At 42.1% G+C, this 12,537-nt stretch overlaps 1 protein-coding gene across 1 annotated transcript in view; it reads right to left on the bottom strand.

The window, feature by feature from the left end:
• The window catches only part of PTK2B (protein tyrosine kinase 2 beta), a 174,659-nt gene extending 162,599 nt beyond the window's left edge, over positions 1-12,060 (bottom strand). Inside the window, exon 1 of the mRNA XM_036750697.1 lies at positions 11,919-12,060. The gene's annotated coding sequence lies outside the window, so the exon portion shown is untranslated. The remainder of the gene's footprint in view (positions 1-11,918) is intronic.
• Positions 12,061-12,537: the final 477 nt, after the last annotated feature.

Below are 12,537 nucleotides of genomic sequence, written 5' to 3' on the forward strand. Positions count from 1 at the left end.
CACTCCACCATCCTCGTTGCCCTCCTAAAGATACTCTCTTTTCATCTCATCTCTAATGTTCTTCCTAAAATATGGTACCCAGAATTGAATCTAATACTCCAGATATGTTCTAGCCAGGACGAGGCACAGCAGAATTATCACCATTCATTCATTATGCTGCCATATTTTGACTGACTCACTAAGCTTACACTACCCTAAATGCCCCAGATCATCTTCCTGTTGGAGACCACAAACACTGACTTTCAATGCAAATGTGGCAAAGATAGGATGGCACAGAGGAAACAAAACTGAAATGTGGATTATGTGGAGGAAGACTTCTTCATAACCAAGAACAGAGAAAAGGAGAGCAAGATGGGAAGGAGGAAGTAGAGGATAATATCTCAAATAACAATCCTAGACAATCTTTCCTACCACCCCCCACAAACCCTATATTATATCAGTAGTGACCTCAGCATCCTTCTCTGAGGTATCTAGTCAGCTGAAAGTAGAAAATGGTGACTCAAACTCTTCTTCATGCCCCTAAATCAGGCAGTAGACATATTTCAACCCCCCCCAAATCACAGATTCAACAATTTATTATCAAGAAAATGTTTTAAATTGGTGTTTATCTCCTAAACATGTCAGCTCTCCAAGGGCATAGTCTATACCTTCCATATCTTCCACATTGTGGGTTACTCTGAAACATTTATCACAGAATATTTTTGTAGCAAGGACTATCTCCCCACATATAGCATAGGGTGTTGTTCTGTGGCTCAAAGGGAGGCAGAGTAGACACCTCTAGTGTCTCCCCACCCCCAACCTTCTCCAAAGGTGGGGAGATTTTATTTCTTGCCAAGAGGAGAAGCAAGAGATTGGGGCCAGAAGTCTAGCCACGCTGCTCTCCTCAGAGAAAGAGGATACCGGGCTAGAATTATATTTATCTGCTCCCTTAAATATTATCAGTCTAGGGGATGTGGTTTTCAGATTCAAATTAAACTTTTGACCACTGTTCATTAGGAAGCAGGACCCCAAGCTTTATACCCAAGCTCCATTCCCACTAAATATTAGTTCCATAATGAATACATATAGTAGGTAACCAAGAAATGCATTTACCCAAGTCAATAGCAAATCAGATATCAGAGAAAGCATACATAGGAAAATATGTACCAGACAACAGAGAGTGAAGGAGCTCTCCCATTGGGAGTGAAGTAGCTCAATTCAATCAAGAGACACATTCTACATCTCCAAGTCTTTAGTGCAGCGATCTGGGGATAGAGACATGATGGAGATGCTAGTTCCTCTCATGTCAGTTTCTTCCCAGAGTCCCATTTTTCCTTCACCAACCTGAAGTGATCTTCTTTCTCAAAGCCAGAAGTGAGAAGCATCCAAAGTGACTAGAGAAACCAAAGAGACTAGAAGAGCCTGGCTCTCTTCTCTCTCCTGCTCTCTCCAACGGCACCCTGCTCCTCAAACAGGTTTATTTCTACAAGTAACCTGGCTTTAAGGCTCAGGTTATATTTTATTTCTATAACTCCTTTCCTTTAAAAAATCCAAAAGTTCTTTCATACAAAACAACACACCCTCCATAACTTTCTTACATTCTCTCATAAAGGAAGTAAGTTCCTTGAAGGCAAGGATAGGATTATTTGTCTTTATGTTCCTAGAAACCAGAACCTACCCTCAATCATTTGGGGGAAGGGAATGACTTGAGATTTCATCAGCGAATGGAATTTCTGGCAAGGACCTTTCTCTGCTAGTGCAGACTGGTACCTTCTCTACAAGTTGTAGTCTTGTAGGGCCATCTCCAGTTGTCCTGATCTATATCTGGCCACTAGACCCAGAAGGCTCCAGAGGAGAAAGTGAGGCTGGTGACTTTGCACAGCTCTGCCTCACTTAAATCCAATTCAACTGCAGGTCATGGCATCACCTTCCTGATGTCATGGTCTTTTTCAAGAGTAAAGGACAGACAACAGCAACAACAACAGTCTAAGAAAGTTTCCTGAGTGGCGAGCCCCCTGTGCAGTCACACAGCCAGCTTATGTCAGAGGCCAGACTTAAACCTAGGCCTCCCTGACTCACACTCTGCTGCTAAGCCACACTGATCTTTGGCCTTGAACATATTTGGCATTAAATAAATACCTGTCAAATTGAATTGAAACAAAAAAATCAAAGTACTTTAGAGGTAGAAAGAAAATCACCTAGTCTCAGTTTCTCTCTCCTCACCCTCCCCTCATTTAGTGTGACAAATCCTGAAACTAGAGCCAAGAGAAACCCAGGTTTGAATCCTTCCTCCTCCAATACTAGCTGTTTGATTGCTCTGAGCCTCAGTTTCCTCATCTGTAAAATGGAAATGGTAAAACCTACAGGTTTTACTATTGATTATTTCACAAAGCCATTGTGGGGTACCAAATGAGATAGTGTATATGAATTGCCTTATATACTTAAAAGTGATAAATACATATACATAATATATATACATACATCCATATACACACACATATGTGTATATGTATGTGTGTGTGTGTGTATCCGTGATCATTATTGTTTTTGTTCTGCTTTGCCAAAAGACTAGGAATCAACCTCTTAAGAATATTTCACAGAAAGTCAATGGCAAAAAAGTGACTGGGAATCCTATTTCTGGCTGTGCCAACCTTTCTACTGGAATCTTAACATCCTGTCTAACCTCTAAGGTTCAGCCAGAAACTCCAGAGAAATACAGGAAACAAAAAACAGAATGAAACCTCAGGTCTCTGAATCCCAATGCCAGTTTCACCAGGGAGATCTTGTGTGACCCTGTTATGAGTCATGGCTACTCTTGAACTCCATTTCCTTCAATCTGCATAATAAAGAGCTAGAGGAGGAGGTGGAGAAAGATGACAGAGCTGAGAACTGCCAGAGCCCCAAGGTTAACTACTAACAAATGATCTTCCGGGCTCTACTTGGTCGATGGCAGAATCCTTTGCTGCCTGAATTATACCACAATTTTTTGAACCTCTGGCTTCACTGTACCTGCACTTTAACAGGGTCTCCTTGGCAACAATGGTTGATTAACCCAAAGAAATGGTCTGATGGGGACAATTACATACACAATGTCAAAAAAGATGGAGTCAGTCAATAAATGTTTATTAAGTTCCTACTATGTGCCAGGCACTATGATAAGTGCTGGGGATACAAAAAGAGGCAAAAGACAGTCCCTGCCTTCAAGGAACTCACAATCCAAATGGAGGTGGAGGAAAGGAAAAATTTTAGTGTCTGTTCCACCACCCCACATGGGGGAAAGAATAAAGGGAATGGTCAGTGAACAAGAATTCATAAAGCATCTACTCCATGCCTGGCACTATGCTAAGTGTTTTACAAATATTATCTCATTTGATTTTTATGACAACCCCGTAAAGTAGGTATTATTATGATCTCAGTTTTACAGATGAGGAAAATAAGGCAGACAGAGATTAAGTGACTTGCCCAGGGTCATACAGGTAGTAAATGTCTGAGGCAGTATTGAACTCAGGTCTTCTGGCTCTAGGCCCAGTGCTCTATAAAATGCACTGCTTCTACTGACATAGTTAATGATTCCATATCTTTTCTTTGCAAAGTTGATCAACTGAAGTAACTACTTTGAGCTAGAAGCCTGGCCAGAAGGTCAAAAGGTTATTCATTCATTCATTTAGTCCCCCTCAAAAGCACTTAGTTAAGAATCTAACCTTCGTGTGATACTTGAGATAGGAAGACAGAAACTCTGACCTCAAGAAGCGTGTATATGTGTGTAGGTATGTGTGTGCATATACATACACAAACATGTATATATATGTATATATGTATGTATGTATGTATGTATGTATATAGACATACCCATGTGTGTGCTCTAGAGGAGGAAGGGCCACCCCTCCAGGGTAGGGGAAGGTCTGAGGAATGGTTCACTTATGGTAAAAACTCTATGTGTGTATGTGTGTGTGTATGTGTAGAGAGAGAGAGTCATTCTTTCTCCATATGTTATATTGTAATTTGTATATATACTTCATAATATATATAGAGTACATATACAAATATCCTACAAAGTGTATATGTATATATACTTCGTAATATATATATGTTTCTTTTTAAATAGTTCATACATACATATAAAAATAGGAAATATATAAAAAGAAAATGCAAAGTAATATGGGAGAGGGGAAGTGGAGGAGCTGGACAACTGTGATGTGTGTGTGTGTTTGTGTGTGGAGAGAGAGAGTCATTCTCCATATGTTATATTGTAATATGTATATATATTTTGATAGTACATAAACATATATACTACTAAGTGTATACGTACATATATACTTTGTACTATGTTGTGTTTCCTTTTTATATAGTTCATACATACACACAAAAATAGGAAATATATAAAAAGAAAATGCAAAGTAATATGGGGGAGGGGAAGCGGAGGAGCCGGACCACTGTGAGAATAAAGGAAAATCCACAGTTGGCAGAGTCAGTTCATCCAAGCCTTGAAGGAAATTAGGGATTAGGCTCTGATGAGATACCCCCTTCTTCCCTAAATTGGAGAGATTTCAACTCTGTGTAAACCTTGAGGAAGAACTTTAAAGGTTGCTTTGAAAACTATTAAGTTCCAAGCCTCTACCAAGGCTACTAAGTAATAGATACCCAAATAGAAGCTCTCTAGAGATCAAAGGCTCCAAACCCACAAAGTTAGGAACCAAAAGAGTATTGAGAGCTCAAAACACCAATGGTGGAGGCAACTGACATTAACTGAGACTTGAGAACAAGGAGTAGGAGCAAGAAAAATAGTAACCATTCTTATTAATGACAATAACTGAGATTCATAGAAGCTGACAGAGCCCTTTTAAGTTTGCAAAATGCCTTAGATATATTATCTCATATGAGCCTTACAACAACCCTGTGGGGAAAATAATGCAAATATTATTGTCCCCATTTCACAGGTGAGACTGGGGTAAAGAGAGATTAAATGAACTTGCCAAGGACCAAAGCTTCTAAGAGTCTAGAAGAAGGTTCCTTTAAGCTAGATGCTGCTAGAATGAGCCAGGAAGGGAGGTAGGGGTGGTTTAGGGCTTAGAGTGGAAAGAGCACTAGCTCCAGAGACAGAAGGCCTGGGTTCAAATACTGCCTCTCACGCTTACTACCTGTATGACGTTGGGCAAGTCACTTAACTTCCTTGATCCTCAGTTTCCTCATCTGTAAAGTGAAGGACTTGGATTAGTTGGTCTGGGGTCCCTTCTAGCCCTAGATACTATTAGTGGGCCGTCTGGGCCTTAAAGAATGGGTAGGATTTGGGCGGGTAGCAAAATAGTACAAATGATGGTCCCTCCATTAGAAGATAAGCCCCTGGCAGGTAGTGATTGTTTCATTTTGGTTTTGTATCCTTAGTCTAGCATAATGGCTGCAACATAGCAGACACTTGATATGTGCTTGTTGACTGATTAAAAGTAGGAATATTCAAGAGAACATGCCTGCAAATAGCTCAGAGAGACACATGACAGAAGGCGGAACAGAATCAGAATTCTTCATTCATTCATTCAAAAAAGCATTTATTAAGTCAGGTCGTGTATTAGATGACAAAGATACAAATACAAAAAGGAGAGAGTCACTGTCCTCAAAGAGGTTACATTCAACTGGGAATACATTCTGTAAGTAGCAAACATGTTTATACCTAACAACCCCTCACCATTCTCAGTAAAATTGCTCGCCATTTTGCCATTGTCTACACAGAAGGGGAAAAGAAAAGGGGGTGGGGTGGAGAAAGGGAGGAGGGAGGGACAGTGGGGAATAGAAGGTAAGTCATGTGGAGTCCAGTGACCAGAATCCTGGGGTAAAAAAGGGAGAGAGGATCTTCCCACAGTTTGCAGGTTGGTGGTAACAGCAATGCAAGGGGTTCATGTGAGAAAAAAAGACAAGCTAGAGAAGACTCAGGAAGCCAAAAAGCAGTGAACTCCCATAATCCCATTTTGCTACAAGGTGACTTGGAGGCAAAGGAAAGCAGATTTAGAGCTGGCAAAGATCTTCTGGACCATCTGGTCCAATCCCCCCTCCCTTATTGTATACTTGGGGAAACTGAGACCTAGGCATATTAAGTGACATCCCCAAGGTAGAGAGTAGCAAGGCCAGGATTTAAACCCAAGCCACTACCCTATTCTACTTCACCACACTGCCTCCCTTTTCCAAAACCCAAGAAACATTCCCTCCTCTGAATGTCCCTGTCCCATAGTCAATAATAAATAACATAGTCTGGAAGAAAAAAAAATAGTGAACATGCGATATTAAGGCTCTGTTCTCTTAATCAAACTGCCATCTGAGTAATAATTATACGGGAAACAGCTGAGTGACTCAAAAGGCTCCCCCACCCCCCACTTCCACCCCCTCAGACCTCTCCCTAAGAGCTGCCTGCCACCAGAACAACACCACAAAGGTACAGCCACCATCTTCTCTGGCCTGCGGCATTTCAAAGGATTGCTCCAATCAGTGGGAAAAGCTCCTTACTGGGGTGAGGGGGACAGGACGGAGCTTGGGGAGAAGAGAATCAGTCATGATATTACTACTAATAACAGTAGGCCACTGAGTTTGAAAGGGCATAAGCAATGCTCCATTTTTTCTCTAAGGACAATGGACAGCCTCTGGTGGAAACAGAACATTGTGAGCCTCAAAGGAAGAAACTCCACTTTCTCTTCACGTCTCTAATCATCTATTCCCTTTTCTTGTCAGATCCTCTAGTCCTAGAACTGGGAATACCAGCATAGCCACTGGTCACACACACACACACACACACACACACACACACACACAATTTCTCCTTTCAAACTTCACAATGTGACCAATAAAGATCATTTATCTGGAAGGGACCATGGAGGCCATCTAGTCCAACCTCCTCATTTTATAGATAAGGACACTGAAGCTCAGGGAAGTTAAGTAGCTTGCCCAAGGTCAAATAGGTAATAAACATCAGAGGTGGAATTTGAACCCAGGTCCTCTGACTCCTGGGCAGCTAGATGGCACAGTTTTAAGAGTGCCAGGCTTGAAGTCAGGAAGATTCATCTTTGTGACTTCAAATACAGCCTCAGACACTTACTAGCTGTGTGACCCTGGGCAAGTCACTTAACTCTGTTTACCTCAGTTTCCTCATCTTTAAAATGAGCTGGAAAAGGAAATGGCAAACCACTCCAGTATCTTTAACAAGAAAATCCCAAATGGGGTCACAAAGAGATACAAGTGAAATGACCAAGAACAAAACCTGTTGACTTCAGAGCCAGCACTCACCAGTACTCTTTCTACTGAGCTTGGTTTAGCTCTGTATTTTCAACCTCAAGTAGTCCTACGTTATTTATAAATAGTTGAGAGTGTAATGTCTGGAATGGCAGACGGAGCTAGGAAGACATGCTTCAAAACAATTACTATATGACTCTGGACAAGTCACTTAACCATTCTTAGTTTTAGTTCTCTCATTGATAAATTAGTGAAGTAAATTCTAGCTACAATAATAAAGTATATCTCAAAGCATTGCTGTGAGGATAAAATGAGTTAGTATTTGTAAAATGCTTTATAAATCTTCAAGCATTACATAACTATCAGTTAATAGTAATAGTAATGATAATAATCATTCTGGATTTCAAATCACCCTTTGTGGCCATGACATAGCCCTCAGTAGACTGGCTAGGCTTAGATTAGATGACCTTGTAACCTTCATGGAAAACCCAGGTTCTGGGGGTATCCATTTCTACTTTCAAAGGTGGCACTGGCTCAGCTACAAATGGAGTTGATCACATAAGGCTCTTCTCTCTTATCTCATGTTTGTTGCCCACTCATGTGTTAAACCTAATACAGTACACGGTGGAGCCACAGTCACCATTATGAAGGTATGAAATACTAGAAGAGTTATAGTGTCCCCAATCTGCTGAGGATCAGAAGTTTGGATGTTCCTTCTTTGTCTCATCTGAATAAGAGTTAAATCGCCATGCCTTCCACAAAGTAAGCTATTTGATAAATGTTTGTTGAAGAAATGAGCAAATAAACCAATGTCAAATTGCATTGCAAAGTCAGGAGGGTAGACATCAGAAAGAATTTCCTGATAGAAAAAGATATGAAGAATAGTAAAGCACATTCTGTCTGGAGCCATGTCAGTAATAGCCACTAGAAAATCCTCTCAGTCCCAGAAGGAGAGGTATAGAATTCATTTTGTTTCAAGAAGTATAGCAATCATGATCTCAAACAAGGCAATAGTAAAAGATAGAGATGGTTAAAATAAATAGAGAGAATATATTTGCTTAAATGTATCATCAATAATGAAATAATAGCTATACCTAATATATAGGCACTGAATGGCACAGACCTAAGTACTTGAAGAAAAAACTAATTGAACTACAGGGAGAAATAGACAACAAAACTATAGTAGTTGGGGACCTTACCATGCCCCTTTCAGACCTAGACAAAATTAACAAAAATAAAATTATAAAACTACTAAGGACATGAATAGAATTTTATAAAAGTTAGACATAGTAGCTCTGTGGTGATTACTAAATGGGATTAGAAAGGAATATAAATATTTCTTAGCTATGTATGGCACCTTTACAAAGGGCAGCGATGGTAGAGTACTTAGAGGTACAATTCTTTAACTTATTAGCTAGGTTTCACAGTGTATAGAATGCCAAGCCTGGAGTCAGGAAGACCTGAGTTCAAATCCAGCCCCAGGCATGTACTTGCTGTGTAGTCCTGGACAAGTCACTTAACTCTATTTGCCTCAGTTTCCTCATCTGTAAAATGAGCTTGAAAAGGAAATGACAAAGAACTCCACTGTCTTTGCCAAGAAAACCCCAAATGTAGTCATGAAGAGATGAACATGACTAAAACAACTGAAAAACAACAGCAACCTCATAGAAAGGAAAACCCCAGAGACAAACATGACTTTACATGATGTTTAACTTCTTCTGGCTCCCCTTATAGGATCAATAGACCCTTCCCAAGTTTACCCCTAAAAAACATCCCATAGAGAATCAGAATCATAGCTTTTAATCATACCATAAGACTGGAGGGTGATACTTATCTCTGAAGCAAACAGAATTTACCAAAATGCTAGGGATTTGCCTCTCTAGGAACCCCAAGTTTACTTCCTTTCCAAGGAGAGCCCAAGGCATAGGGTAGCATTATATGTTGGGGGAACTATATAAGGCCCTAGCAGAAAATTGGAATTCACTAATGAGACAGGAATAATTGCATTGATTGTTTACATATTATTGTACATCCTTGATGTGTTTTCCATATTTACTGTGGAGTGAAATAAAGACTGTCCTGTCCTTGATATGCATCATTACCTTGAGTGCTTGTATAAAAGTTTTTCTTTTACCTACATTTGTGGAAATCTACACAAGACATACTTTATGTTTGAAGATTTCCAAGACTCAAATATAGCTGAGGGCAAGATGAGCCAAGGAATTCTCATATGAAGGGCCGCCTCCAAGATTGAGCTCAGTATGTATAAACGCAAAGCCTTTAGTACTGGACCACAAGTCATATATCCAAAATTAAGAACAGCTCCACAAGGTACATTCACCTCTGTAAAACTAAGCACTGTCTCTACCTTCTTCCAATATGAGCTTCACCTTCCCTTCTGCTGGTCCCACCTATACCTAATCCCCTCCAAAACAAGACTGGGACGAATATTTTGAACTAAAGCAGACCAAGAGAGAGAAAAAGAATTCTTGCATCCAGATTTCAACGTAACATACCCTGTTCTCAGTCAAGTTTCAGCCCACCACTCACAGAGGCACAGTAATACTGTAATATGTTTTCCTTGTACCTAGTACCTCTGAAAGATAAGTATAAATTGTATTTAAGGAACTCCAAGTACTTCCTGGCTACTTAATATCTTAGTCATCCCCTCCCTGGGAGATAGGACCAAGGTGTTGCCATGATACTCTATAAGGCCATCATTCTATGATCTTCTTTTCAACCCTAAAGGATCCTCTCAATAGTTTACATGAGTAAACTGAAGTCCAGTCCAGGGAGGTATCTTGTCAAAGTTCATATGGAAAATCAAGGATCTAGCTTAAAGAAGAACTGAGGAGAATTGATTCTCAAACCAGAGATCTGTCTCCTGGAATCTCTCTCCTTGAACTGAGCATTGCCCACATTAGCTGCCCTGTCTGTATAACATCCACAGCTATTCTTAGAGCCAGTAGTGTACCTGGGAAATTTGGGGACTGGTGCAAAATGCCCAGCACCGCTACATTAGGAGTAGCAGGGGAAGAAGTCTATGTTACCTCGGGCAAGTCACTGAACATCTCTGGGCCTCATTTTTCTCATCTGTGAAATGAAAGGTTTGGCCTAAATAGCTACTATATGTCCCCTCTAGTTCTGTAGCTTTGACCCTCTGATCCTTCAACCTAAACTAGAGCCTTAAGTATTATCTGTATGCCCTGATTAAAGCATTAACAGCAAAATGTCTTAGTTCTGGCTTCTAGATCAGAATAGTCTTCTTGGCCTTGTTGAGAAGTCAGAAGGGGTGCAAGCTCTCCGTTCCCCCTAAACTCACTGACTTGAGCATAACCTTTTTTTTAAGCCATCACCCCTCTGGTCTAGGAGACAACAAATGTTATATCCACATCCTAATGCTGACCCAGTATGCATTGTGTGCCATCCTTCTGGCTACAGCCTGCACTCCAGCACCTGGAGGGAGCCCAGGTGTGTCAAATCCCCATCCTCTCTCTGAGAGAGACCAGGAGGTAAGAAATCTTCATATCATGTGATGGAGGGCTAGGGCAGGTGGTAGAATTCGGTGGGCATGGAATATCACCCATATGTTCTGCATTCACCCACCAGGAGGCTGCAGCCCTGGGCTTTGCCCACGCACAGCCTGACAGCCAGAAGAGACAGGAGCACAGAACTTAACCCTTTAGTAGCTACCAGAAGGAATGAGTTTAAGAAAAGTATTGGCCTAGAAGATGTTAACTTTGTCCCCCACCAAAGAGATCAAGCCCCATAGATACCACCTGCTTTGTGATACCATGTTCATAATGTTCCCTGTCAAAAGACAACAAGCAACTAGGGACTGGAAGATATGGGGGTGGAGGATGTGAGGGGTGGAGGTGGAAAGGAGGGAGAAAATATAGCTAGAAGGCTTTTAAAGAAAACCAGAGGGATAGAAAAAAAGGAGCATTGATGTTTAGAGAAGCTGTTGAGATGGAACTGAGGCTGAGCAGTGAAAGACCCTGACTGGGTTTAACCATCTCTCAAACCTAACTTCTAAAGACCCATGGGGGTCTCTGAGCCTTCATCTATATATAACCTTTTTTCTCCTTCCAAGTGTGTGAAGTGGACCAAAAAGATATCCAACCCCACGGTCTCAACTCACATCTCAAAATAGGTTCACCTTTCCCTTGCTGAACACACCTCGGGCGCACCCAGGCACACACATACACATACCCTCGCCCCAGACGCACACACCCAGTACCTTTCGGTTATGAATTCCTGATCCTCCTCCTCCTCCTCGCAACTCCCAGTTCCTCTGCACTACACCCCTCCCCAGTCCCGTCCAGGTAACCAGAGCCACAGGCCAGACCATTCCACTGAGGGAAAGCCGACAACTTTACCCAACCGCGCCCCCCACCCTCACCCACTGGAATTGAGAGAGGGGAGACTCACGTGGAAGGAAGAAGTGGCAAAGAGTCTGGTTCTTCTGGGGGTCTCCCCTGAGCTGGAGTTGGTAAGGTGGGAGATGCTACGCAGGACAGGTAAGGGGCTGAGCGGTGAGTTGCCTTCAGCCGGTAGCTGCCTGTGCAGAGTGAGAGGAGGGCTGACAGGTTTCCCCCCGCCCCCCCCTTTCCTCCTCTGAGTTGCTAACCACACCCCGCTTCTCTGCTACCCACTTCCTTAAAGGGCTGGGTGTGTTGTATGTGTTTGTGTGTGTGTGTGAGTGTGTGCCTGCACCAGCCACTTACCATAAACTCTGAAATAGAAGCTGCTTTCGAATCCCGGAGTTGCTAACGGCGACCTGAAGGGAAATTCTGCCTTAGCCGCTCATTCAAAAGGAGGGGAAACTGAAGTTTTCTGCCGTCATGAGTTGGGCCCCCTAGCTCTCGCCATGCTATCCCCTATTCCTCTGCTCCACACTTCCGACCTCTGGAAAACCCACTTTCCAAATTGGGTTCAGGCGATAGCCAAGCTTTATACTTCAAATCAGGGGCCTGGAATGCAGGACTTCTGGATTCTAAGCCCTCCCACCCCCACTCATCACTGTGCTGGAGTTTCTCCATAAGACCATAGATTCGGAGCTGGAAAGAACCTCACAGACCATCTAGTCCCTACTTTCAAATAATGAAACTGAAGCACTGAACAGCTAAATGATTTACCCACAGTCACATGGGTAAGAAACATTCATGTTTGAACTTAGGTACCCCGGCTCCCTCCCAGTCCAGTGCTCTTTGGAGACCCCTGTGGTGGCAGTTTCCCCTCTCCCCTTCACCAGGCAGGCAAAATTCTGCCCTCTTCCAAGCCCCAACCCCCTTCTTTTAACATCAGCAGGATGTAGTGGAAACAAGAAGAACTAGGGGTCCTGGG

This window comes from Trichosurus vulpecula, chromosome 3 (assembly GCF_011100635.1).
Source record: "Trichosurus vulpecula isolate mTriVul1 chromosome 3, mTriVul1.pri, whole genome shotgun sequence".
Classification (NCBI taxonomy): domain Eukaryota; kingdom Metazoa; phylum Chordata; class Mammalia; order Diprotodontia; family Phalangeridae; genus Trichosurus; species Trichosurus vulpecula.